At 42.7% G+C, this 25,119-nt stretch overlaps 1 pseudogene across 1 annotated transcript; it reads left to right on the top strand.

Annotated features, from left to right (window-relative positions):
- The first annotated feature begins 23,346 nt into the window (after positions 1–23,346).
- On the top strand, positions 23,347–24,419 carry LOC309359668 (Krueppel-like factor 5 pseudogene; annotated as a pseudogene). Its single transcript has one exon. The product of its transcript is annotated as a Krueppel-like factor 5 pseudogene (transcript).
- The last annotated feature ends 700 nt before the right edge of the window (positions 24,420–25,119 follow it).

Below are 25,119 nucleotides of genomic sequence, written 5' to 3'. Positions count from 1 at the left end.
TGTTAATATTCTGTCTGTATCTGTCAGATCCAACAGGCAAACAACTTATATTGCTGTCTTGCGAATCAGCTTGGCTACTTGAAGAAAGTCTGAGTGGCACTAGTTATTAACTCTAACTCTCTCTCTCTCTCTCTCTCTCTCTCTCTCTCTCTCTCTCTCTCTCTCTCTCTCTGTAAGCTGAGTGGCAATTGTGTATCTCCCATCTTTTCTGTAAATACATTTGGCTTTGGCTGCACACTGGGATTCTTAGCCAAAATCTTTTGATCAAGACAAGAAGAGCAAGGATCTAGCACAAATTTCTAGGCTATGTTAATCTGAGCATCTCATAACAGTCATCTCCAAGTAAATACAACAGATCGTCTGTTGGGGTAACTCACGGGTGCATAGAGGCCGGGGGTCGAAAACTGGATGCAGGCGGTGCAATACTTCTTTATCTCCCCCAATTAAAGTTTGGCAGGTGAATAGAGCTACCAATGTATCAATCACCTAATGTCACAATGACACCAGGTGATCCACTTTTACCCATGTGTGACTTTGACCCCAATCTCCTAGGTCCTAGTCCAACACTCTAACGCATGGGTAGGCAAACTAAGGCCCGGGGGCCGGATCCGGCCCAATTGCCTTCTAAATCCAGCCTCTGGACAGTCTGGGAATCAGCATGTTTTCACATTTGTAGAATGTGTCCTTTCATTTAAAATGCATCTCTGGGTTATTTGTGGGGCATAGGAATTTGTTCATTATTTTTTTCCAAAATATACTCCGGGCCCCCCACAAGGTCTGGGGGACAGTGGACTGGCCCCCTGCTGAAAAGGTTTGTTGATCCCTGTTCTAATCACTACCCCACAATGGCTCTTCATTCTGTAGACAATGTTCACACTACTCAACATTTTACATCCAGCCATGGTAATCTATAATGTCCTGCATGAAGCAGGAAAGCCACATAAACTTTAGCAAAGGGGGGTGGAAATCACTCTAATGTCGATGGAGTTGATACTCTTAGATTAAAACCAGAACACTATTTTTCTACTAGTTTACAACATAGCAAATAAATCATGCTTTCCTAGCAGGAAGGTAAAAGATTAAGGAGGGAAATGGGAGCACCTTTTTCTGTACCTTTATGTTACAGAACAACACTCAAAAGGGAGAGGGGAAATATTCTGTTGACTTTTTCACACAGTCCTATTAAATTACTGAAGTGGTGAGAACAAAGACTATTTCTGTTTGTGCTATGCTTCACACATTTGCTGTGGAGAACTGTAGTATGACCTCACATTACAAAAAAAGACAGGATATGAGGTCATCAACTGACCACCCACAGCTAACAATAGAATTTTCCTAATGTGTCATAGGGAAGGAGGCCGTGATATTTGCATGCTGTCTATCGATTGGCTGCTCTCAGGGCTGCCAGCACAATCAACCCCAAATATAATTTGCCAGAACAATTGATGGTGTGCCTGGGCAGAATTTGCAAGAGAATTTCAGCTGGGCCATTGCCATTGGCCGTCATGCCAGATATCATGAAGTCTGACCAAAGACCTCTGAATCCAAAAGGCATGCTCAAACACTCGTGTGTGTGTGTGTGTTTGTGTGTGTGTGTGTAAAGGCTTCTGTACCGAGTGAGACTTCACTGGTGTTGCTCAGATGCTATCTGCTGCCCTGGAGAAGTCTGGACACTGAGGTCCAGCTCTGAGGGCCTTCTGGTGGTTCCCTTGCTACGAGAAGTCACAGGGAACCAGGCAGAGGGCCTTTTCAGCAATGGCACCCACCCTGTGGAACATCCTCCCATCAGATGTCAAGGAGATAAAAAAACTATACAGCTTTTAGAAGGCATTTGAAGGCAGCCCTGTATAGAAAAGTTTTTAATGTTTGATGTTTTATTTTGTTTTTATATGTGCTGGAAGCTGCCCAGAGTGGCTGGGGCAACACAGCCAGATGTGTGGGATTTAGTCATGCTGGCCACGTGACCTGGAAAGCTGTCTGTGGACAAATGCCATCTCCTTTGGCCTGAAAGCAAGATGAGCACCACACCCCTTGGTCGCCAATGACTGGACTTAAGTGCCAAGGGTCATTTACCTTTTACCTTTTCATAGTTCTGCATCTTATTTTATACGTAGACCAGTAGTGTTATTCAACTTCTAATGTAAATAATAAAGACTTTAGAGAAGAACTGGATGGGTGAGGTGGTTATTCCTGTCATGGGAATTCACCAAGAGAAGGTTGAACTGCTGCTGCTGCGAAGATGCAGAAAGACTTTCTGAATAATTCTGTTGAGGTGGAGAAAGGAACCCCAAGAGTTGGAGCTCACACACTATCATGTACCTCAGGCTTCAGAATACCTTTTTGCCATTCCTCCTGCTTGTCCTCTCAGACTACACCTCCCAGCACTCAGTGCTTCCAGCCCTGCTTAACAGGCAATCCTGTTGCTGTATCTTAGACCACCATCCCCTTCAGCTTGGCTTCATCCTATTAAGGCTGCATTTAATATGACACCGAAAACCCCGTGAGGGTCTGGTAAGTTTTTACACTAATAGGTTTGAATCAGAGTTTCCCCTTGCCCTCTAAAATGGATTCCTCCTTTAAAAATAATAAAAAGGACCCAGGTGGTCCAATAGATATTCTAATTTCCCCCTTCCTTCGCCTGAGATGTGCATAGCTTGGGAATGCAGCCAAGAAAGATTCCGTCATCCCAAGTAACTGCTTTTTCCTTAACCACCCGGCAAGAATAGCTCAGGGCAATGAAAGTTCTTGGAGTCAAGTTGTAGGGCATCTCAAGATTCCAATTTTAAATATTCAATGCACTTTGCTACATGACCTCTGTTTAACACATTATAATCACAAAATTATTCCACGGCAGAGCTATTCAGGTGACTGCACTTTTTAACTGTAGCGTTCAGAAAGGCACTTGCCACTGATTCAAATAGGAGTAAAATTTTATCTCGGACAAATGAATGTGCTTGAAAGATTTGTGCTGAGAAAGGAGCGGGGGGGGGGGGAGAAGAGAAAGGATTTCAGATTTTAATGGATTTCGCTAAGTATGAAATTAATCCTCTCCATTTCTTTTAGAAATATATTGTGGGTTTCCCCCTCCCATGAAGCAGACAATTGGAGTTATGCTTGCCTGCTCTTTCCTGTATGCATCCTCTGACAGTTTCTGTTATGAACAATAACCTTTAACAAAATGCCACATACTTTACATAAACTTAAACTTGGTATCAAATAGCTCACTTAAAATTAACCCCGTGACTTGACTGGTGCTTATCTGACCCCTGACACCAGATTAGTACAGTACAGTACATTTCTGCATTCACTATGACCCAACAGTGCAGTGAATATGGGTGGCCTTTGTTTCATTGTATACACAAGAAGCACAAACAGCTCAAGGGCATTTTTAGACCTGCACCTGCACTGTGGGAACTTCCCTCCAGAGGCCTATCTGACCTCATCACTGGCCGCCTTTTGGCAAGCAATTGAAGATGTGGCTCTTTCAGCAGACATTTGTTTTCCATGTTCATTGGCACATAGGAAGGTGCCTCATACAAAGCCAAAAGCAATGGTTAATTTGCCTTAGCGACATCTACACTGGCTAGAAATGGTTCTCCAGGGTTTTCCAAGTCCCACCTGGAGATGCCAGTGTCGAAATAAGAGAACTTCTGCGTTGACAGCATGTAATTCACTTACTGAACTATGGCCTTTCCTTGAATGAAAAGATGCTCAAATCCAAGGAAGGAAGGAGTGACTTGGTTATATGGCCACTTGGTGCTACAAAGATGTTTTGAAGCAAACACCTGACATTAAGTTGAAGAGGTGTAATTATTGACTGTATGTTACTGAATTTGGGATTTAGTAGCTTTTAAGTTAAGCGGGTGACACTGTGGTCTAAACCACAGAGCCTAGGGCTTGCTGATCAGAAGGTTGGCGGTTTGAATCGCTGCGATGGAGTGAGCTCCCATTGCTCGGTTCCTGTTCCTGCCAACCTAGCAGTTCAAAAGCACGTCAAAATGCAAGTAGATAAATAGGTACCGCTCTGGCGGGAAGGTAAACACCATTTCCGTGTGCTGCTCTGGTTCGTCAGAAGCGGCTTAGTCATGGTGGCCACATGACCCGGAAGCTGTACGCTGGCTCCCTTGGCCAGTAAAGTGAGATGAGCATCGCAACCCCAGAATCGTCTGCGACTGGACCTAACGGTCAGGGGTCCCTTTAGCTTTACCTTTAAGTTTGTTGAAGTTGTTCGTTTGTTTTTACTTGCTGTTGTAATCATTGTTCACTCATAGGGGTGAGTGAGGGGGTGTTTTTGATGAAAAATAAGCGATAAAGAACATTTCAAATAAATAAATGAACTTTTTAATGATTCTTTTCAAACTTAAAAAAAGGTGAAAGAATGTATTGAGGAGAAACATGACCTGCGGCTTGTGAGATATATAAATGAAATGAGTTGTTTAATGCACAATTGCTAATTGAAAAAAAAATAACAACAGAATCTCATTGACACTGAAGAACAAATTAGTACAGAAGCTATCTAGGCAGACTTCCTTTATACAAAGTGTAATTAAATTAGAATGAAGAGTACATTTTTATAGTTTTTCTTTTATTTTCTTAAGGCATAAGTCGAAATCAGCAAAACAATGAGTCCATGCACAAGGTTCATTTTGCCACTTGCTGCTACAAAGATGCTTTCAAGCAAGTAGATGATACTGGAATGGATTTAAACAGAACAAATGCAATTATATGCTGCATCTGCCCTCCCCATCAGAAGGAGAATTGCTTTGGGAGGAAAAACAGTGTGCAGCTACAATCAAAGGATAGGAAGCAGGCTGTGGGATTTGTGATTTGGGTGAGTGTTACATAAATATCACTGATGTGTATCCACCTCAACCGCTCACACATTGCTACAGGGAAGTGGCAAGGTGTTGGGGGAGGGAGAAATAAGTTTGGGGACAGATTCTCTGTTTTCTGAAATAAATTGCAAATATGGTTGGGGAGAAATTTAAATCACATTTATAGGTGAATCTACCTAATTTGCACTTTTCAAAGCAAGACACAAATCGAAATATAGCCATTCCTCAAAATGCACACTTCTCTGAATTTTGCACTTTGCCAGCCAAGTTACATGTGCAAAAATACATATACTAGGTAGGATAAAGCATTCCTGAAATGCATAAATTAAGAGAAACATTATATTAGGGGAAATTGTTAGGAGAGAAAAAAATGCATTTATTATGAGAAATTCAAACTAAAATGCTGGTGAATTTTCAGGAGCATTAACATAAATAAATACAACCCAGAAAATGATGTGGAAGTGGCAAACTGAACTGACAATTTGAAAAATGACAAAATTAAAGAAATCAAGTAGACGTATTTGTCCATTTCTACCTTGCACCTTTCTGTCCAATTATATTCCCCCCCCCCAAGCAAATAAACTGAAAACAAATTGCCCCCAGGTTGACCCTTGCCTTGTGGGGTTCCATCTGTAATTGTGAATGAGCATTTAGGGGAGAGGATTTCCTATCTCAACTGCTTCCTCCATTCAAATGTTTCAGCACTTGCTTAATAACTGGAGCACCTTTTTAAGAGACAGATAATTCAATGGCATGCACCCTGCTTTACCATTAAGAAGACTGGGCTGACATTCAGGGGCCAGGCCTCTCAGAAAGAAGCAGGATCTCACTGTGAAAAAGCCAAGGCAAAGCCAAAGCAAAACAAACATCAAAGCTGAGGCTGGTTCCAAAAAGGACCCTGCCAACAAAGGTCCGTATAGTAAAAGCTGTGGTTTCCCAATAGTGATGTATGGAAGTGAGAGCTGGACCATAAAGAAGGCTGGTCGCTGAAGAATTGATGCTTTTGAATTATGGTGCTGGAGGAGACTCTTGAGAGTCCCATGGACTGCAAGAAGATCAAACCTATCTATTCTTAAGGAAATCAGCCCTGAGTGCTCACTGGAAGGACAGATCATGAAGCTGAGGCTCCAATACTTTGGCCACCTCATGAGAAGAGAAGACTCCCTGGAAAAGACCCTGATGTTGGGAAAGATGGAGGGCACAAGGAGAAGGGGATGACAGAGGACGAGAAGATTGGATAGTGTTCTCGAAGCCACAAGCATGAGTTTGACCAAACTGCGGAGGCAATGGAATACAGGAGTGCCTGGCGTGCTCTGGTCCATGGGGTCACGAAGAGTCGGACACAACTAAACAACAGGGGCTGGATGTACAGAGAAAGTATGGCAGGGCTCTGGGGAATGAGTGCAGGATCAGGAACAATGACAGAAGCCCCTTTCTACTCTCATGTGAAGGGCACAGCTTGGAGCAAAAGTGAGGATGTAGTTCTCACCCAACCCTTGATGTGTTCCAATGCTAGACCATCCACTGATGTATGTGCACTGACTGCAGTTAGATGCAAAAGAATTACCAAAGGTAAAGAGTGACACCTTTTGCCATAACATGTTTAGCAAAAGCATCACATATGGTGTGGATCTGATTCCAGGAACAACGCTGCAAGGTTCAGCTTTTGAGGAGATGAGGGAGCGCAGTGGACTTGGCTTCTTTACCTACAAGGAATACCTGCAAAGCAGTAGATATCAGATCCCTAGATTTCTGTGGAGTATTAGCTTCAGCCAACTTGGAGCACTCCCCCTCCCATTTCTTTGTCTTCGAAACTGCCTCACACGCAATCCAACTGGCAGTCATCTCAGGTCCTGTCCTTGCATGTGAATTCCCCCTGCCATTAAAGGACATTAAATGTTATTTCATCAAATCTTGGAATCTAATCAGGCATCACTTGAAGGTGAAGCCATAGTGACAGGCCCGTTTACAGCAATCAGTCAACAAACTCACAACAGCAGGGGGCTGCACATTCAGACCAAATCTAACTATGCTGTGGCAGATTAACATTCATCCAAGTGATGCTTGTAGTCATTTTAAGCACTGACAATTTATTCTAAGCCGTGACTGAATAGACTTTCAAAATGGACGGACAGAGCAGTCCAAATTCCTGATCTGCCATGCAGGAGAAGTTTTGGATGAATCAATGAAGTCCCTCTCTCCTCAGGTCTTCCTGGCTGTGATACGGAAGTTCCACAGCTGTGGAGATCCCCATTCCATCTGCTGGAATCATGGATGAGTAGAGATTGCTGCCAGCGGCATCTCCCCTGATAACAGGAAGTATTAAGACCCAAAATGGGCGCTTTGGGAAGCAGGGAATGGAATGGGAGGTCCTGTGGTGGTCAAGGAGCCACAGGTTCTTTAAATGGCCAAATTACCATGGGGCCTGATGTTGGTCTGTTTGCTGCACCAGCTTCATAGCTGTCAACGTTTTTCCTTTTTAAAGGGAAATTCCCTTATTCCGAAAATGAATCCTCGTAAGAAAAAAAAGTTGACAGCTATGACCAGCTTGGACCTGGCATAGCAAAACAGCCTGTTTTTCCTGGGTGGCATGAGCAGCAGGGCTAGAGATGCAGAAGTGACTCCACTGCTGCCTAGCTGGGGTTAGGATTACACCCTAAACCATTCATTTAAAGCCACAGGACTGCAAGTGTTCCTTTGTTCTTATGGTCAAATTCCAACTTCATTTCTAACACAATGTTGACACATTTCTTTACAGCTGAGGGTAAGCACGCCAACTCTATATTGTAAAACTCCTGCAGATTATTTATTTTAATCGGGGATTTAGGGTTGCTCAATTTGAAATTGATTTAGCATCTCCTGAATGGTGTAGACCGGTGTTTCCCAACCTAGTGTCTCCAGCTGTTTTCAGACTACAGTTCCCATCATCCCTGACTACTGGTCTTGCTAGCTAGGGATGATGTAAGTTGTAGTCCAAAAACAGCTGGAGACCCAAGGTTGGGAAACACTGGTGTAGACCTTGAAGTTGTCTACCAACAGTCTCGGTGCTAACTGAGCCAGCAAAAGTTACTTGGTCACCATCTTCCCCTTTATGGTGAAATATATTACAATTCTATTTAAATGATATTCTCTTCCCCCTAAATTTACCTGCATATATTGCATATTTTAGGTAACTCTATGCTCTGTTAAAGGGATGCGGGTGGCGCTGTGGGTAAAACCTCAGTGCCTAGGACTTGCCAATCGCATGGTCGGTGGTTCAAATCCCCACGATGGAGTGAGCTCCCGTTGTTCGGTCCCAGCTCCTGCCCACCTAGCAGTTCAAAAGCACCCTTAGGTGCAAGTAGATAAATAGGTACCGCTTTATAGCGGGAAGGTAAACGGCGTTTCCGTGTGCTGCTCTGGTGCCGGTTCGCCAGAGCAGCTTCGTCACGCTGGCCACGTGATCCAGGAGTGTCTGCGGACAGCGCTGGCTCCTGGCCTCTAGAGTGAGATGAGCGCACAACCCTAGAGTCTGTCAAGACTGGCCCGTACGGGCAGGGGTACCTTTACCTTTACCTATGCTCTGTTAAATGATAATTTTTGTATTGACATTTTCCAGAAAAGGAAAGGAAAGTCTTCCTGTGCAAAAAGGGAGAAAAAAAGGTGTGTATTCAACAACACCTGAATATTTAGATATTTGCAATTTGACAAGCGTTTGGAGGATTTTAATACCAATGGAACAATGAATGGTAAGCAAATCTGATTTGCAAAACTTTGGAACTCAAGGGAATCCAAAAGATAATTACACCTTTCACCAGCCAAGTATCTTATTCATAAAAATTAACTGTACCATGGGCTGGCGTCTGTGTTTAGATGGGTATTAGAAAAGACACATATTCCCTTTGCAATGTTTTCAGTAGTAGAATGGGCTCCCTTGGTTAAAGAAAAGTCCTTTATCTTTCTAAGTGAGAATAAGAAAACAATTTTGTACCAGCTTTATCAGCCTTAAGTAATCAAAATGGAATGATTTTCCCCTGGCTTTTCCATGGCCTTAATTTCTGACAGATTGGCTGCAGGTTGGTCGCAATGCACGATAAGTCTGAATACTCTCTCCCAACATCTATCTGATGTTCTGGTTGAGACACAGATTATTAAATCATGGAACTGTCTGCCTGTTCGGGGTGAACATGCTGCATCTCCACAGACTGCACAACATTTAAGAGCACAATTGGGAGCGCGAATCTGCCTGCCCCTTTCCCCGGTGTCGTTTTTACAGTCTGCATTCTCTATTCACAGAGGGATTCCGATATGCTAATAGGGTGTATGTCCAAAATTAGGCAGCCACTACATTTTATTTAAGAGCTACAATGCACACTGGGCTGTTGGGAGGCCATGTGTGTTACTTTACAGAAGGCAATCCTTTATTTGAAAGCTCCTAGCATGAGAAAGGCAACCTTGTTTAAAGAAGTATAATTAGGGAGAGCTGCAACCCTTAAGCTGTCCATCAACAGTTAGCAACAGAACAATGCACTGAGCAGGCACACAGGTGACCTAGTCACAGACATCTCCCTCCAGGTGTGAAGTACTGTATTTCTGTTTAAATTACAGGAATTCTTTCTAAATATGCATCTATGCATATGCAAGTGTTCTACAAATCTATCCCTCTTCTTTGGCTATGCATTTTTTTGGGGGGATGCAGCAGTGGTCACCTGTACTGGTTGGTGATGAGTCTCATATCTGTTACACACAGTGCTGGAATTACGTATAAGCTAAACAAACTATAGGTTAGGGCCCCATTATTTTGGAGGTGCCCACCCCCAAAAAATGAAAGGGGAAAAAACCTGGATGTAGATTTCCAAAATATAAGATAAAAAACAAATAAAATAAAACTTACATACAGCAACAGTGTTTTGTGTTGTGTGGGCTCCTATGCTGTAAGTAATGGGCCCTGTCTGCTAGCCTGCTCCCTAAAATATCATTGGTTTGTTCATTTCTATATATAGGGTGCCTACATTCTGCATGGACTCATCCATAAATTACTATTAAGCATAAATTCAACACAAAAAACAGCAATAATTTGTTGTTGACAAAGGACAGCTGGACACATGAAGGGCCCCATTACCTTCAGTAGCTTAGGGCCTCAAACCTAAATCTGGCCCTGGTTACACAGGTCTGTTGGGAGCTCTTTGTCAACAATAGGGGTCCAGCGACATGCTTTTTAAATAACATATGACACTGGGAAGTTAAACATCAACATTCCAGTTCAATAGTTCCAATTCAAGCAGCCCAGTTTATGTATGTGTCATGGACTGGTTGGACACAGAAGGATGGTGGCAGAAAGCAGATGGGGAACCACCAAGCAAAGATGACTCAGAGCCCGGGAGTGGTGTTCACTTTCCTTCTTTTGCAGAAGCTATATCTCTTTTCCAGTACTGGTGCCTACAATGTACAACTTCTGGCCTTAGGATGCCTGCCTTCTCCACATTCTAACAATGACAGTTGCCATTAGGATGACTATAAGTACCATTGCAGGACGCGGGTGGTGCTGTGGTCTAAACCACAGAGCCTAGGGCTTGCCGATCAGAAGGTTGGCAGTTTGAATCCCTGTGACGGGGTGAGCCCCCTTTGTTCGGTCCCTGCTCCTGCCAACCTAGCAGTTCGAAAGCATGTCAAAGTGCGGGAAGGTAAACGAGGCACCACTGTACTATTACAATAATTTTACATAGGAAAACAAAGGAAATAATAAAATAAAATAAAATAAAATAATTTTGTATGTAAAATCCAATAGAGATACAGACAGGGTGAAAATATTTCTTTTTCTTTGGCGATCACTCATAGCCGAATAAGATTGTCTTCCATAAACACGGATTTAACAATGAGTCCGTAAGTGACTGTGTTGGCCAATTCTGGATGCACACGTCCTTCCACAGTGGCAACATTGGTTTCCAGGAGGGAGTTGATCACGGTGTTGATTTGCCAAGCATGCCTTCCTCTTAGCACGTTTCTTCCTTGCGTCCTGAGTTCGAGCGTCTTCAAAGCCCATGGCACCTTTGGTAAAGACTGTTCTCCAATTGGAGCGCTCGCAGGCCAGTGTTTCCCAGTTGTCAGTGTTTATACTACATTTTAAAAGATTTGCTTTGAGACAGTCTTTAAACCTCTTTTGTTGACCACCAGCATTATACTTAAAGGTAAAGGGAGCCCTGACCATTAGGTCCAGTCGTGACCAACTCTGGGGTGGCAGCGCTCATCTTGCTTTATTGGCGGAGGAACCACCCAAAACAGAGATTGGGCCCTTAAAATGGAAGCCAGAATGTAAAGGAAGCTTATATAAATTACAATGGCCAATATAAGTTAATCACATAGCTATAGCGATTAACCCACTGTGTTGCATGATGTTCCACTCCTTGCATCCCCTTCTATAATAACAGCCAAACTATGACACCCATCCATGCTCCCCCAATTTCACTGCCTACTTTGGGCAACTCTAAGCACCTCCAGTGAACCCTCCTCTCTTCAGCTATTCAGTTAGTATCTTATCTGGCAATCCCTATGCTGTAACAGGATTTTCTGAGGAAGGATTAGGCAAAAGCGTAGCTGCTCTCAATCTGTCCATCGTCTCAGAACGGCAGCTCATTTTCCTGTCTCTCTGGTCAAATTGCTCCAGTATCTAACTGTTTTTCCTCCCAGGTCCAGCCACTTTCCCCAAGGTACAATATCTAAATCTGTAGTGTTTAAGCCTCACATTTTAAGTAGGTCATATTTCATTTGATTTTTTTTTAAAAAAAAATACATAAAAAACAGCCAAATAAAATACATACCTCATTTGGCCTTTCAATTTTCTTTTCATGTTCTTTTCAGGAATATACATGACTTGTTGATTGTTAAGACGCCAACTGCTTTCCTTTTCTTTTGCCTTTTGCCTTCATTAACACATGTTCAGGAGGAAAACCTGAAAAACATGAGCCCCAGGCTCCTACTCTTGTTAATCTGGCCCTCTGCAACCAGTCTAATGCACTCAGCCTAACAGCTTTCATTAGCTCTGGAAATGACCTTAGAAAATCTAATCAGGTTTTAGCTGTCACAGACAGTTACAGAGGAAATTTGACTTTCTTTTGTATAGAGTTTTCGCATTTATAGGAAAGTATTGTTCATGGGAATATTTTAATCTGCTGCTCTGGGACCTGAACTTCTACAATAGGCCCAATTTCAAAAGCCCTCTGCAGATGATCTGTTCGGACTTCAAGAAAGGGTGATCTCTCCCTTATTTAGCAGACTACTACTTGGATGAAAGAGATAGTAAAAGTGTGTGTGCATGTGCGAGTGAGAGAACAGGGGTGTCAGAAAGAGAAGCAGGAAATTGGGGGGGGGGGCAGAGAGAGCTGATAGCAGATGCCCAAGGGAGGACAGCAGAGGCTATGGAGAAGCCATGGAGAGGCAACTGGATACTCCTATATGGAGGTGTTGACTGTGATAGAGAAGAAACAGGAAGGGAGGGGAGGGCAAAAAGGATAAAAGGCTATTATATGTGGTGGCAATGTAAAATTATTAAAAAGGTCTGGGAAAAGACATACAGTCATACCTCATGTTATGTCCGCTTCATATTACGTTCTTTCAGGTTATGTCCCGCTACGACCCAGAAGTACCAGAAAGGGTTATTTCCGGGTGTCGCCGCTCGCACATGCGCAGACGCACAAAATGATGTCACACGCATGCGCAGAAGTGCAAATTGCAACCCGTGCGTGTGCAGACGTGCCGCTGCGGGTTGCGTTCCTTTCATGTTGCGAACGGGCCTCTGGAACGGATCCCGTTCGCAACCAGAGGTACCACTGTATAAAGGAATGTGGGGGAAAATGTTGTTAAAAAATTTAAGTTATGATGCACAGGTCTTGATGGACTTATTGAATGAAAGACTTTGTTCCTGTACTTAAAAGTGGACGCCAGGACCAGCCAGCTCCTATTGAAGGAAGAAGTCTCTGCCAAAGAATATATAGAAGATTGGCAAGATAAATTATTGAACTATGCAAGACAAATTAGTTAATCTGAAACCCAATAAAGAAAGAGGACTTTTTGGGGGGGGAAGGTGGGGCAAATGTTTAATGAATATCTTTTGAGCTTCGTGTATAGTTTTTGTACATTAGTATAACTTTTAAAAGTCACTCCTAACAAGATGAAGAAGGTTTAAAATTGAATTACAGTGGTACCTCGGGTTACACTGGTAACTTTAGGTTACAGACTCCACTAACCCAGAAATAGTACCTTGGGTTAAGAACTTTTCTTCAGGATGAGAACAGAAATCACACAACGGCGGCACGGCGGCAGCGGCAGGCCCCATTAGCTAAAGTGGTGCTTCAGGTTAAGAACAGTTTTAGGTTAAGAACAGACCTCCGGAACGAATTAAGTACTTAGCCCGAGGTACCACTGTATTAAGAATATACGGCTTTAAGGACGTACGTGAACGAGTATTAAACAATGGAACCAAGAGGAGGAGTGGAGGAAAGTCAAACAAAAATTATGGTTAAAAATGTTGTTCATGATGCTTTTGTTATATTTGGAAAATTAATTAAAAGTTATCAAAAATGACACTGGCTCACCCTCCTCCCCAAGTTCAAGCACTGGCAGTGCTAGCAGGGGCATGAGCAACATTTCGGGGTCAAATCAGAAGCCAGGATGGCTTTCTTAATTCCAAGACTGTCCCTGGAAAACAGGGGCACTTGGAAGCTATGCAGTGGCTACAGGAGCTGTAGAGAAAATGCCTGCATGCAGAGAATATGACATTTAAATTCAGGATTTTTTTGCCCCTGAGCTATAGACGTGCTGTCAGCTGTTGGAGAACTAGGTTGCTTGACTGACCCCCTCTTTCAACTGGCAAGTGAACGAGGCAATCATAAACCTTCCAAGTTTGTCTGCGAGAGATTATCACCGAAGTCAGGAGTATGAGGGCAATAATTTTGTTTTCCTTTAGTTTCATGGGTTTCTGGTTTCAGGCTAGCCATTTAAATGGCAACATGTCTTTGCGAGATGATTTAAATTTCTAATGGAAAGCTAAAAGGTTGCAGTTAGATTAGCTGAAGGGATCTTGTTAAACCTCAGTGTGTTTTTGCCAGTTGAACTTGCGCAGCCAAGAGTAAGCACTACTGATTTCAATGGAGTTATCTCCCAGGAAACTATGTTTATGATTACAGTCGTGCTGATCCTAATAAACTGGACATTATACAGTACTGTGTACTGCTGCTCTTTGGCGTGTGCTTATAAAGGACAGGTGCAGATACTTGGGTTTTTGGACTCTTGTTGGACATATGGCTATGGACTCTCATTGGGCTATGGGTAGAGATAGAAGGGAAATTAATGCAAACCTAGTTAATTCCCACTTCTCAAACCAATACATGCATCAAAATGGAGGTGTATTTTAAAATTAGCATGATTATGAATTTTGCAATGCAGTTCTCCAACAAAAATTGTATACAGAAAGGTCTGTATTTGGGGAATGTGTGCATGAAAATAGCACTAAAAACACTACATGAGAGAAAATTGCTTGCAGAAAAATGGTATCTTAGGGGAAATGTTGACTAAAATGTTGGCAAATTCACTCAAGGAAGGTGTGGAGCAGGGCTAGTGTAGGAATAACGGAGATGACACGAGGTTGAATGCAGGTGAGCTGTGCAGAAGCACAATGGCAAGCATGCTCCAAGCAAGCTGCCGGCTAGCTCTGCTGAGGCTCCTTTTATTAGCAAAAGTCAACAATTGGAAACAGTAGTGAAACCACCCTGAACTTTATGTATTTCCATCTAAGCACATTTCCAGCATTAGCAAATACATGTGTCAACAGGTGCTTCCCTCAAATGTTCCCCCCGATACTTGATTACGTCTGCGTTCCCTGTCATGCTCCAGCCAAGCGGTATGTCTAACAAACAAATTGTGAGAGGACAAAAGGTCAGGGGAAAACCCTGTTTTCTAGCCAAGAAGGCAAAAGTTCAGGGAAAGCAGGCACAACGCTCCTTGACATACTGTTGCATGTCTGGTGCGAGGTTTGCCTTCGCAAAGCAGAGCGTTACCTCCACAGGCTAGTGTTGGATATGGCTTGGGGAGAATTCTGAGGATGTGATAGAAAGGACTGGAGAACTATGTTTGGCCTCCAGGACTGAGGTTCCTTGCCCCTGCTATTGACTCAACATCCTTGACTTGAATCATAAAGATATGCTAGGAGCTTCAATTCTTAAATTGTGTTTGCCTTCATTGCATGTCTGACAAAAAAGATAGCATGTTCAGGTCTTAGAATCAGAACTGTAGAGTTGGAAGGGACACCAAGAGTAATCTAATCTAACCCCCTGCAATGCAGGAATCCCAGTTCTTCTTCTTTGGCCATCACTCCTAGTAGAATAACATTGTCTTCTATAAACATGGTTTCAACAATGAGTCCATAAGTGACTGAGGAGGCCAATTATGGATCCACAGTGGGGACATTGGTTTCCAGGTGGGAGTTGATCATGGTGTGGATTTGCCAAGCGTGCCTTCCTCTTAGCATGTTTCTCCCTTGCGTCCTGAGTTTGAGTGACACCTTTGGTAAAGGCTGTTCTCCAACTGGAGTTCCTGCAGGCCATTGTTTCCCAATTGAAGCATGACAGATGGCCATTCAACCTCTGCTTAAAAACCTCCAAGGAAGGAGAGTCCACAACTTCCCAAGGGAGACTGTTCCACTGTCTCACAGTTCTTACTGTCAGAATGTTTTTCCTGATGTTTAGCTGGAATTTTCTTTCTTGTAACTTGAAGCCATTGGTTCGAGTCCTGCCCTCCAGAGCAGGAGAAAACAAGCGTGTTCCCTCTTCCGTGTGACAGCCCTTGAGATATTTGAAGATGGCCATCATATCTCCTCTCAGTCTCCTCTTTTTCAAGCTAAACATCCCCAGCTCCTTCAACCATTCCTCATAAGGCTTGGTTTCCAGAGCCTTGATCATCTTGGTTGCTCTCCTCTGCACATGCCCCAGCTTGCCAATTTCCTTCTTAAATTGTGGTTCCCAGATAGAGGAGGTAGCCATGAAACTTGCTGGATGACTTTGGGCCATCTGCTGAACATCTAAGTCCAAATACTTCCCTTGTCTGGAAATGTCACCCCACCCACATCTATTTTTCATTTTTAATTGCTTGTTTGTATTTTGATATCACAACAGCTTATGGCCAGGAAAATAAAACCCAACTGCCTGACTGATAAGTCCAATTTCAATCATAATAATTGACAAGGTGGGTGGGTGGTAATTAAATCCAAATTACACTGAATGAAAAAGTTTGAAATAATTCATCATCAAGAGCAAACAAATAAATATGCATATTAATATGTAGATTGAATTATGATTAGCGAAGTTGCATGAAAGAGTGATTTATTTCAGTTGCAACATTGATTTGACAGTTCTTTAACATATAGATTGCAACTCATATTAGTTTCAAATGACTACATTTTGGTCTTAATGCATTTAATTTGTTATGACCATTGAGTGTTTCCCACATTTCTTAGATATGTACTTTGCTTCTGAACTGAAATAGAACACACACTTTATTTTTACTTCCCAAGAAAAGTATCTTTTTATAGAAAAGTAATCTCACACACCCTTTCTAAGCCTGAATTTCTACATCAGTCTAAATTCCAAGCATGCCAATATGGGTGTGTTGTATAGTTTTAGGAGATTTATATTCCAGTTTTTGACTGCAGCCCTCAAAGATGCTCACAACATTGATACAAATGCAGTAGCTACACCAAGAACTAGGGAGGAGAAATTTGATCAGCTTGCATTTTAATGGGAGCCGACCTAATTGGCTTTTCCTAAGTAGCATATTGAATACAAAAACTAAAACAGAACTATCCTTAGACATTTGCAGTTTGTGCAAAATCTAGAGGCCTGTAAAACAAATTCACTAGGGGGCTGGCAGTGGCAAGTTCTGCTTCTCTTCTGACAGCTGGCTTAGTTTCTATGCTAATAACAAAAGAGGAGGGACCATGAAGTCCATGTCTCTTCTGCCAGCTCACGCTTTTGTCTACATTAAATTTACAGAGCTACGGTTTCCATAGTTCCCTGGGAAAAGGAACTGACAGAATTGTGGCTCTGGGAGGGGAATAGTCGCAGAGGGGGAGAGTGACTGGTTTAGTTGCACTGGGCGCCACAACTAGGATGTAGAATGGAAGGCGAGAGGCTGGGGGTGGGCGCCAAATTTTGGCATCACACAAGAAGCCGCTGACATTTGAGACTCCAAGGTCCACTACTGATAGGAGTCTCCTAACAATTCTCAGCCCCCTTAAAAGTCCACAGCCTCCAGGATTCTTTGAAGGAAGCCTAGTTGAAGTGGTATTATATTGGTTTACATGTATAGTGCAGTTGGGATCATAATGTTTTATTCTACATGCAGTTTTTGCCTCTGTTGATTGCAATTATTATTTTTTTGCTAACCTGATCTCAGTTTTTATAAGGGAAGATCATTATTGCTTATACAGTGGTACTTCCGGTTGCGAACAGGATCCGTTCCGGAGGTCCGGCCGCATCCCGAGGAATTCACAACCGGAGGTGCCGCTTCTGTGTATGGCGTGGTTTAGCACTTCTGCGCATGCGTGCACAGTGAAAACTGGAAAAATACTTCTGGGTTTGCCGCCTTCGCATCTTGAAAGATACACCTCCAGAGTTGTGCGTATCTAGAGGTACCACTGTAAAGTTGTTTTCTCTTCACCTCAGCACATTTAAGTCTCTCTTGAAAGTATAACCTAAACTTCTGTGCCATTCATTAATTACGACCTTACAGACCCTGCTAGCATTTTTATTGTGGCACTCAATGACCACTTCCAATTTGTGCTTCAAGGCTCAGCGTGTTTGCATTATTGGATGTCAGGCTGGAGCCCCTGCTTGTCGAAAATGAATATGGAATCAACTCTTATTATGATAGATTTTTAAACCAGGCAGTTGAGAAGCCATTGAACCAATGCTTCTGACATTGTAATACAGTATATTTCAAGCAAGACCTTGAATGTTTGAAAGCAACTTACCGTACATCGAACAGAGACTTCACTGTGACTTTACAAAATAATAGGTATTCATCTGTGGCTAAGGTACTCATAGTTAGCTATGGCCTCTTCATCAAACAGCAGGCTGATATCCATGGTGATGGATAAAATGCTAAGAGGAAACTCCAAGCCATGTTTTAGCTGACACTCTTTCTAGAAAGATTATTTTGGAAGTTGAGGGAAAGTTCTAACTTTATTTATATACTGTACAGAAAATTGCTTTCCTGCCTATCAGGCTCCAAAAAGTGTTGTATGAGCAATACATTTTTAAATAGATGAAACACAATTAATCAATAACAAAAGTATAAGCCAGAACATCAGCTCAAAGCAGAAACAGCAATAAAGAAGAATTATCAAGGCAAATTGCTAATGATCAGATATCACAGATGGCCTTGAAAACCACATTTTGAAAACTGGTCAGGAGGAAATAAGGTAGTGGTTGCTGCTGCCTCCATGATTGTCTCCACACCAGTCCATAACTTTACAAGCAAGCCACATAAATTTTTCTCACAAAATTTTCACAAGGCCCTTTCGGAATTTTGGTGTTGCGTGTTTTGTAAAAACTCCAGGAACAAAGGAGTTCTTTACACTTATTACTTGTTCATGCTGAACCCTTGGATAGTTAGAATGGGCAGTGGTGAGAACATACTTAAGGTGGATCTCCACACAGGAAAAATAAGTCAGAAATTAAATTGTTATAACAAAAGGGGGGGGGCCGCTATGGAAAATCTCTTAAAATTCTTTTTTGCTCTGCACTCTCTGGTGGTACATTTTTATAACACATTCAAAACACAGTTTTGTAACTAATGTAGCTGATACCTTAATTTTCTACCTGGGTAAATTTCATTTGTTTTGGTTTTATTATTTTCCAGTTTTAAGATTTCTAGCCACTAATTATGTGAGATGTAGGGCTGATAAAGATACTCTTCAATCTCTAACTTAGAAAGGCTTTCTTCTTGTCCTCCTATGTTCTGATTTTTCTGCCTTATATTATTTTTGATTGATGTTTGATTTCTGGCAGTTTATTGTATATTTTGTTGCAATTATAAGCTCTTCACTGCTTTGGGACACATTTGGGGCCAAAAGGTTGTACATAAACTATCTGTAAATTACAACATACATACACATAGTCCTGGGTCAGACCATAGGACCATCTAGTTCAACACTATTTATACCAAATGGCAGTTTCCATAAGTTTTCCCCAGCCCCACCTGGAGAGGCAAGAGACTGAACCTACAAAACATATGCACGACCACCAATATATCCCTCTTTCCAATTTAAGCTCTACTAAATGGATGGAAATCTACATTTATACCAGGCCAGTGGTGCAGTAGCCAGACCTTCCAAGTGTCCCTATTTTCCAGGGACAGTCCTGGATTTACAGAAGCTGTCCTGTTGTCTGATTTGATTCTGGAATGTCCTGCTTTTCATTAGGATGCTCCTATTTTTATCAGAGAAATATTGGAGGGTATGGAGTTATTTGACCCCACCCCCCAAGCAGATTATATAGCTTATACAGTGGATGCTCAGGTTGCAAACGTGTTCCGTGCAGGATGCACGTTCGCAACGCACAGCGTTCGCAACCCGTTGCAATTCATCGCTTCTGCGCATGCGTGACGCCAAAACCTAGAAGTAACCCATTCCAGTACTTCCAGGTTTCGGTGGTCCATAACCCCCCCCCCCAAAAAAAAAACACACACACACAACCTGAAGCGTCTGTAACCAGAGGTATGACTGTAAAGATTATATAGAAGACATCTGAAGGCAGCCCTGTATAGGGAAGTTTTTTATAAAAAAATTTTATATGTGGAAGCCATCCAGAGTGGCTGGGGCAACTCAGTTAGATGGGTGGGGTATTATTATTATTATTATTATTATTATTATTATTATTATTATTGAATAGGACATCCCTATTTACATTGGATAAATGTTGCAATAACTGCTGAGATGGTGGCAACCAACTTGAGTAAGGTACATGTAAATTGCAGTCTTCTGTTACTAAGAACAGTAGGAGATAGAGTGAAGAGGAGGAATGAAATGTGACTATAACGCAAGAATCAGGCAACAGGTAAATTTGTCACAGCAGCAAATACCCAGCAGGTGATTTGAAGCAGAGTAGCAAACAGACACTCAATTGGCAATACCAAAACAAAAACCCTTCTCAAAGATACAATGCTTCAGTTAATAATCAAAGAATAAAATCTCTAGTTTTGCAGAGATAATCCTAGCCAGGTGAAGGAATAAAGCTTTTCCCTGAAGCCTCTGCAGATAATTCTACTCAGCAGAGCTTTAGAAGGCCCAATTGAACTCTGAAACATTCTTACTTGAATACTGCTAATTCTCTCCTAGTGCCTAATTGCAGACCAGTGTGAAAATGGCAAGGTCTCCTGAAAGAAGGGTGCTTGTAGCAGGAGTGGAGGGGATTTTGACAGCACGACATGCGAAGCATTTCACTTTCTTAAGCCTTTGTGAGCAAGGATCAGAGGATCTCAAGCACCTTCTCCTTCTTGAGTATTAATTTGATTAAGCTTTCTGGAGTGCACAATTAAATTGCAATCAACGGCAAATTATTAAAATGGAGCTCTATCCCTCTCTACTATTTGTTTTAGTGGAATTCTGCACAACATGGATGCCAGCCTTGCAGACATTTCAACTACAACAAGTAAACCTCTTGACTTAAATGAAACACATTTCCTTTAGTTACAATTCTGTTAAGATTAGTAATTTAATTGACTGAAATTGTAAATACTTGCATGCATTACTGTGTGCTTAAATCTGATTGGTTGGTAACTGAATTCTGGAGAGTTCTAATGCGATTGGCTAACATTGGTCACACTTTACTTGCAGAAACTTTGTTGTTGTTGTTGTTTAGTTGTGTCCGATTTCGTGACCCCATGGACCAGAGCACGCCAGGCACTCCTGTCTTCCACTGCCTCCCACAGTTTGGTCAAACTCATGCTGGTAGCTTCGAGAACACTATCCAACCATCCCTTCTCCTTGTGCCATCTTTCCCAACATCAGGGTCTTTTCCAGGGAGTCTTCTCTTCTCATGAGGTGGCCAAAGTATTGGAGTCTCAGCTTCATGATCTGTCCTTCCAGTGAGCACTCAGGGCTGATTTCCTTCAGAATGGAGAGGTTTGATCTTCTTGCAGTCCATGGGACTCTATAGATGAATTAAAACTTAATATTTACAGTCACATGCTTCTCCAACCATGGGCTTACAGTCTCTTCCAACTTCCAAACAACTGTATTTTCCTTTCTTTTCAGAGCTCAGCACTCAGCCTTCTGTATCTCAGTTAGGCTATGTCTCGCACCTCCTTTGAGAGATTTCTACTTTTACCTTCTCCTGCAGCTTTGCTCTCTTTCTTTCAAGCTGAGAAGATGCACTTCAACACTCTATTCAACTTATCAGTGTTCACAGTGGATTTGAAAACAGTCATCTTGCTTCACATAAAATGGAGTCTCTCCAACATTAGCCAATCACATAAGAACTACTAGAGAACTCTCTAGAATTCAGTTACCAACCCATCAAATTTAAACAGATAGTAATGCATACAAGCATTCACAATTTCAATGAATTAAAGTACTATACTTAACAGGCATGACCCATTAACCAAGATCCAATGAAGCAGCTGTACACAGAGTCAACAACAATTCCTATACTTTTCAATATTCTTGTTGCCTTTTAGAGATATTTAATTACTAGAAAGCATCAGTTGTGGGTTGCAGTCTATGGTAGACAAATAAAAAATAAAGATGAGCCATATTTTCACACTCAGCCAGGCTTGTTTTCAAAGCTTACAACTTCTATACTTTCATGTTGAGCTGCCATTACAAAACCAACAAGCCCTTCGGCTACCCAAAAGCTGCCTGTCGCAAAGAAACTTAGTTCAGACGTTAAAATATCTATGAGAATGGGGCTCACATACTACTTCTCTCCTTTTCCTTTTCCTTTTCCTTTTCCTTTTCCATGTGCACTCCACTCAACCTTCCTTTGTGGTTTTCAGAAAACCTCAGTTTACAATTTTGTCCCAACTAAGCAAACCAGAAATCATGGTTTGATAGTGGTCCTCAATTGGAATGCACATTCCTGTTCTTAGTACATGCATCTATCAAGTTTAGTGTACCGTGGGAACCACATGATTATTATTATACTCATTAGCATCAACAATGCATATGGGTCTCTAGTTCCAAACTGATTGGTCAATGCATTTCTACAATGAACATGATCACCACTAGCTCCCATACACTGTGGCTATATTGTTACCACTAGCACCTTAAATAAAACTCAGATCAGCAAACTGGGTTTTGTCAACACTTTAATGCCCCACTGCAGATTTTACAAGTAATTCATTCTTTTTTGTCAGTTTGTGAATTATTTCACCATCAGCTTAGCCATACATAAAGCAGAGCTCTAGCCATCTTGAAAGCTATATTTGATAGCCTAACTCAAAATGTTTGCTTACTGCAATAAGTCAAAATTCATTATCTTTCAACTCCATTTGCAAATGTTTGAGGGGAAAGTATATAAAATAGATTTCTGCACATAATTGTTGCTTTCTTGTATATTTATATTAAACACTAAAGCTTCTGATCCATTAAATGCAGAAAGAAGTGCTGACATTTTAGTTTGAGGTAATACTGTAATTTGTTCCTGTAAGGAAAGTTATGCCCTTCTATTCTCCCCCCGCCGTTATGGAGGCATAAAAGTCCTTTGATCAGCTTTAGCTGAAATGTATTACTGGGTATCATATGAAGAGAGAAGGCTGGAGAGAGGGAACACAATGTTTAGGGAAGGCAGTGTTGTCAGGAAGTGTTTTCTCCACACCCCCTCCATTTGTTCAAATGCTGAACACCTTGTTTAACAAGGCTCACAATATTAAAGCAGGGCTCTTATGCTGCGTCATTCTCCTACCTCACAGAATGACTTAACATCAGACGTCCCACCCCTTATATATCCCAGAGGGCATGACTAGGAACATTCTAAGAGCTTTGAGGAAAATGAGTACATGCAGACCCTCCAAATGTTCCCATTTCCCAGGGATAGTTCTGGATTTACAGAAGCTGTCCTGGTTTCTGATTTGATCTTGGAATGTCTCACTTTTCCTTAGTAAGTTCCTATTTTCGTTGGAGAAATGTTGGAGGGTAAGGTAGGAAGCCCTTATTTTCATCAGAGAAATGAGTATGCAGTTATCCGACCCCCGAGCCATCTGAAGGCTTCCTGTATAGTGAAGTTTTTTATGTTTAATGTTTTTATATATGTTGGAAGTCACCCAGAGCAGCTTGGGCAACCAGTCAGATGGGTGGGGTATAAATAATATTAGTAGTAGTATTATTAATAGGACATCCCTTTTTATTAGAGAAATGTTGGAGGATGTGGTACATGTAAAATGTATTTATTCATATATTTTTTAATCCCGGCGGCACGACCTCAGCCAGGTAGAGCGAGCTTGGGAGCCTCATGCGTGCTGCTGTCAGGCGGGAGTGAGCGAGGCGAGGCTCCATTCCGTGCGTCCTGCCGCTTTCGCGCCGAGGCGCGCCTTCCGCATGGCTACGCGGGTGCTGAGCATGAGCGCCCGCCTGGGGCCCGAGGAGCTCGTCTTCGCGCAGCTCAAATCCCATGCTGGGCGGCCAGGAAGCCACGCAGTTCCCGGGGCAGGGTCCCGAGGAGATCAAGCAGCAGCAAGCGGGCGCAGCAGCCAGGATCCCCAGCGAGGAGATGGCGCAGGCCCGCTGTGAAATGGAGAAATATCTGACACCTCAGCTCCCTCCTGCCCCGGTTCTCCCTGAGCATAAAAAGTACCGCCGAGAGAGTGCCTCCGTGGTTGACCAGTTCTTCACCAACAGTGAAGGGGTGCCTTACAGCGTCAACATGAACATCTACCTTCCTGATATCACACAGCTGAGAACGGGCTTGTACAAATCGCAGAGGCCACCGGTCACCCACATCAAGACGGAGCCCGTGACAGCCTTCAGCCACCAGAGCGAAACTGTTGCTCCCGTCCCCAACCCCACCCAGGCACTCCCCGAGTTCACAAGCATCTTCAGACCCCACCAGACACCCGATGTCAACAACCTCTTCATCAAGCAGGAGCTTCCCACTCCAGATATCCACGTCTCTGTGCCCCAACAAGGTCAGCTGTATCAGCTCCTGAGCTCTCCCGATTTAGACATGCCCAACCCGACTACGCAAGCGGCGGTGATGGACTCCTTCAGTAATGTCTCCATGTCCTCTGCCATGGCGGGCCTTAACACCCTGTCCTCCGCTATGCCGCAGACGACCATGAAGCAGTTTCACGCGATGCCCCCTTGCACGTACACCATGCCAAACCAGTTTCTCCAGCAACAAGCCACTTACTTCGGAGCCTGGCAGCCCAGACCGGCAAGCGGAAATGCTGCAGAATTTGACGCCTCCTCCGTCTTACGCTGCTACAATTGCCTCCAAGATGGCAATCCACAATCCCAGTGTGCCTGCAAACATCCCCATGAATTCGCCAGCCATCCCAGCGCCCAGATACAACATATATATATATATTTTAAAAATAACTCATATAGAAAAGATCTAAGCAGCGTATAAAAACTATAAAATCATGGAAAATGAAAGACAAATATATAAAAACAGAGGAACTGGCCAGCCACATAGCAACCTGCAATGTTTTGCCAGCTGTATGAGCAAACACAAAACCATTGGACAGTCAACTGATGTATGGAAGGTTGAATGGATAGTTGAACAGATAGACCATGACAGACACACCCTAAGTGCCCCAGGGCACTGACCTGGGCTGCCTGCCCTTGAATCTGGCCTGAAGGAAGAACACTGCCCATCAGAAACTCCACAAGCTCAGTGCCCTAGGCAGTGACCTGTGTTACCTCTCACTACATTCAGCCTGCAGGGAAGGCATTGCCCCCAATTTTGTAGCTATATGAAGAGATGAGCTATATTCCTGGCCAGGGCACTGTGCTGACTACAGTTGTAAATGATTAAATAGGCCTTTGTAATGGCTAAGTGTGTGCAAGTCACAAATCCCTTTGGTTAGGGTCAAAAAGAGGGTACCGCTTGAGCTGTGTTCCTAGGGTTGCCAAGCAGCCAGGAAAATGATCGGGTCTGTTCCTGTGGTTTTAAACAGCAGGTGAAACTTTCAAAGCCTGTTGGTAAACATAACCAGCTGCAAATGTGTGCATGGGGCATCACTGTTAATACATGGCTAGAGAGAATGGTAAAAAGGCTGACAACCCAATATGCTAACAATTTGCTACATTATAAGA

Source organism: Podarcis melisellensis, assembly GCF_964234715.1.
Source record: "Podarcis melisellensis genome assembly, chromosome: 17".
In the NCBI taxonomy this organism is placed as follows: domain Eukaryota; kingdom Metazoa; phylum Chordata; class Lepidosauria; order Squamata; family Lacertidae; genus Podarcis; species Podarcis melisellensis.
Note: the sequence above shows the minus strand (reverse complement) of the source record. Positions and strands in the feature narration are given on the sequence as shown.